The sequence below is a fragment of the Bubalus kerabau genome, chromosome 7, assembly GCF_029407905.1.
Source record: "Bubalus kerabau isolate K-KA32 ecotype Philippines breed swamp buffalo chromosome 7, PCC_UOA_SB_1v2, whole genome shotgun sequence".
In the NCBI taxonomy this organism is placed as follows: Eukaryota; Metazoa; Chordata; class Mammalia; order Artiodactyla; family Bovidae; genus Bubalus; species Bubalus kerabau.
Window position 1 is genome coordinate 21,354,405 of NC_073630.1, and position 4,339 is coordinate 21,358,743.

Here is a 4,339-nt window from a genome sequence, read left to right on the forward strand (position 1 = left end):
GTTACAAGAAATACGTTTTTCTTGTATAATTTAAAAAAAAAATATTTTGGAAAAATTTCACTTCTCTATAAACATTCCTTGAGCCCAAGCAGCTTAGCGTGGAAACAAAGACAACCCAGGCTGCAGTAGACCAAAGAGACTTTTCAGTTTTACTTCCTCATTTGATTTAATTAATTGATTGATTTAAATGCTGGTTGAGCTGGGTCTTCATTGCTGTGCGTCGGCTTTCTCTAGTTGCGGTGAATGGGGGCTACTCCCTGTTGCAGTGCACAGGCTTCTCATTGCGGTGGCTTCTCCTGAGGTGGAGCCTGGGCTCTAGGCATGTGGATTTCGGTAGTTGCATCACAAGGGCCCAACAGTTGCAGTGTGCAGGCTCTAGGGTGTGAGGGCTCCGGTAGTTGTGGCACATGGGCTTTAATTGCTCCACAGCATGTGGAATCGTCCCAAACCAGGGATCAAATGCACGTCCCCTGCATTGGCAGGCAGACTGTTATCCGCTGAACCATCAGTGAAGTCCTTACTTCCTTATTTTATTAATGTAGGAAACGAAGTTCAGAGACTGTAAGAGACTTGTCCAAGGTCACACAGCAATGAGTAGCAGAGAAAGAGTGGAATCCATTTCTCCTGACTCCAAATTCAGGGTTTGCTCTTGTGTTGCTTAAACTCTGTCCTCAAAGTAACCGAAGGGAATAGGAAACCAAATCACATTCTCAAACAATTGGAGTATGTTCCCGAAGAATAAATAATTTTATTGTGGAGTTATGTTTTACCTTCAAAATCAGTGTTGGTTAGATAAACAAACCATAGCCACATACAACAATATGGATGTACCTCACAAACGTAATGTTAAGTAAAGAAGCTAGATGTAAAGAGAATATACTAGATGGTTCTATTTATTTAAAAATCTGAAACAGGACAACCTGAATCACTGGTGTTGGAACAGTCTGGATGGTGGTGACCCTTAGGGGACAGTGTCAGAGAAAGGCCAATGAGGGTCTGGAGTGCTGTAACTTCTATTTTTCAATCCACATGCTGATCACATGGATATGTTTACTTTGTGAAACTATATTGAGCTGTATCCTTATGATTGTTCACTTTAAAGATTTTTTTAATTATTTTACTTTTATTTTTGGGCCACACCCTTGGCATGTGGGATCTTAGTTTGCTGACCAGAGATTGAACACACCCCCCCTTTACTGGATGTGCAGTCTTAACCACGGGACCACCAGGGAAGTCCTATGTTCATCAAAAAATTGATGTGATGTTTACAACCATAGTATACTCATATATAATTTCATATATGTACTTTCAAATCTTGAAAAAAATGTGGTAGTTTGTCAAAACACGCACTGTTTGTCCCTTCACATACCCCTTGTCAAACTCCAGGGTGTCTCCAGAGGCATGGGCACCCGGGTATTGATGAGAAGTGAGGCATCATGGCCATCTCTGGGTGCAGGAGGGAGTCAGGATATTTTAGGCCAAGCAACAGAGTGTTCCAAAGCTTGGGCACTGGAGTTACACTGCCTGAGTTTGAATAATGGCTCCACCTCTCCTAGCAGTACAACTGAGGACAAGTAATTTAACTTCCCTTTACCCCAATAGGGTACATGTCAATAGAGCTGTGAGAATCAAACTGGATAATCCACTTGAAGCACTTAGCACAGGGCCTGGCCTGTTGAAGGTATGGGATAAACGTTAATTATTGCCAAATCTTGTTAAGCTGTGTGGGAATGTTAACCCGTCCCTACCTACATGCGTGTCTCCCATGTCCACCTCCCAACAAGAACACCGCATACTGCTTTATACATATCAGAGGCTCAATATTCCTGAATTGAATCCAATGCTTCCCCTTGGTCTATAGGAGAAAGGCTAATATCCTAGTTTTCATTTAAGATTGTTCTTCATTTCATCCCCATCTCTTTTCGAGCTTCAGTTTCTTCACTCTTCCATATTAACCCCTTGTCCCAATCATACAAGTCTACAACCATTCCCAGCTATGCCTTACACTTTTGTATCTCAGAATGTTTCATTGCTTATGTAAATTTGCATTGTCCCCACTTCCCAAAACAATCTTCCTGCTCCTCCGTACCTTCTATAATTTAACCAGTTTTTTAAGACCCAGATTAAATTGATCTCCTATAGCAATGCTTCTCATCTTTTCTGTTTTACAAAACCCTTTGAGAATTTGACAACTGCAATTTGACAGTTTCTCTCTTTTAGGGAAAAAATATGTGCATACATACAAACAATCTGATTCTGGGGGTTTGCGATCCCCCTGAACCCTGGTCCAGCCCCCAACCTGTGGTCTTTGGACTCCAACATTATTACAAAGTGACTCTTGTTCTCAATACCCATAGCAATCCCTATCTGAAATAATAAATGGTCCTTTCTTTTGATGTTTATTTTCACTTTCTTGCATGTTTTTTCTCATACTCAGAATGTAATGTTTTTGAGGAGAAAGGATTTGTCTCACACATCTGTTTGCCCACAATGACTAGGCAATATGCCTTATATATAGTGAGTCCACAGTAAAAACGTGTTAACTCAGTTCAGTTCAGTTCAGTTCAATCGCTCAGTCATGTCCAACTCTTTGCGACCCCATGAATCGCAGCACGCCAGGCCTCCCTGTCCATCACCAACTCCCGGAGTTCATTCAGACTCACGTCCATCGAGTCCGTGATGCCACCCAGCCATCTCATCCTCTGTCGTCTCCTTCTCCTCCTGCCCACAATCCCTCCCAGCATCAGAGTCTTTTCCAATGAGTCAACTCTTCGCATGAGGTGGACAAAGTACTGGAGTTTCAGCTTTGGCATCATTCCTTCCAAAGAAATCCCAGGGCTGATCTCCTTTAGAATGGACTGGTTGGATCTCCTTGAAGTCCAAGGGACTCTCAAAGGTCTTCTCCAACACCACACTTCAAAAGCATCAATTCTTCGGTGCTCAGCTTTCTTCACAGTCCAACTCTCACATCCATACATGACCACTGGAAAACCATAGCCTTGACTAGATGAACCTTTGTTGGCAAAGTAATGTCTCTGCTTTTGAATATGCTGTCTAGGTTGGTCGTAACTTTTCTTCCAAGGAGTAACCATCTTTTAATTTCATGGCTGCAGTCACCATCTGCAGTGATTTTGGAGCCCAGAAAAATAAAGTCTGACACTGTTTCCACTGTTTCCCCATCTATTTCCCATGAAGTGATGGGACCGGATGCCATGATCTTTGTTTTCTGAATGTTGAGCTTTAAGCCAACTTTTTCACTCTCCACTTTCACTTTCATCAAGAGGCTTTTTAGTTCCTCTTCACTTTCTGCCATAAGGGTGGTGTCATCTGCATATCTGAGGTTATTGAGATTTCTCCTGGCAATCTTGATTCCAGCTTGTGCTTCTTCCAGCCCAGTGTTTCTCATGATGTACTCTGCATATAAATTAAATAAACAGGGTGACAATATACAGCCTTGATGAACTCCTTTTCCTATTTGGAACCAGTCTGTTGTTCCATGTCCAGTTCTAACTGTTGCTTCCTGACCTGCATACAAATTTCTCAAGAGGCAGGTCAGGTGGTCTGGTCTTCCCATCTCTTTCAGAATTTTCCACAGTTTCTTGTGATCCACACAGTCAAAGGCTTTGGCATAGTCAATAAAGCAGAAATAGTTGCTTTTCTGGAACTCTCTTGCTTTATCCATGATCCAGCGGATGTTGGCAATTTGATCTCTGGTTCCTCTGCCTTTTCTAAAACCAGCTTGAACATCTGGAAGTTCACGGTTCACATATTGCTGAAGCCTGGCTTGGAGAATTTTGAGCATTACTCTACTAGCGTGTGAGATGAGTGCAATTGTGCGGTAGTTTGAGCATTCTTTGGCATTGCCTGTTCACTTATCATCTGCTATTATTATCCTCTTCTTAGGTGATCTCATCGTGGCCCATGGTCTTAAATGCCTTACATTTGGGACTTCCCTTGTGGTCCAGTGGTTAAGAATCTGCCTTCCAGTGCAAGGGATGCGGGTTTGATCCAACATGCCATGGGGCAACTAGGCCCGTGCACCTTAACTAGAGAATCCAGCCCACATGCTGCAACTAAGACCTGAAGCAGCCAAAAATAAAAATAAATAAATAGGTTACATTTGTTGGGGCCCATCAGTGTTATGCCTTCAGCCTAGACATCATCCCTAAATTCCAGATTCGTATACCCCGAAGGCTCCTTGAATGTCCAATAGGCATCACAGATGTAAAATGTCAAGAAGGGAACTTGTGGTTGTTCACACCACGCTTCCCTTTCCCCAGATATTTCCATCCCAGGATTTTCCATCTCAATAGTGGTACTTCCATCAGTTGAGAGCTGG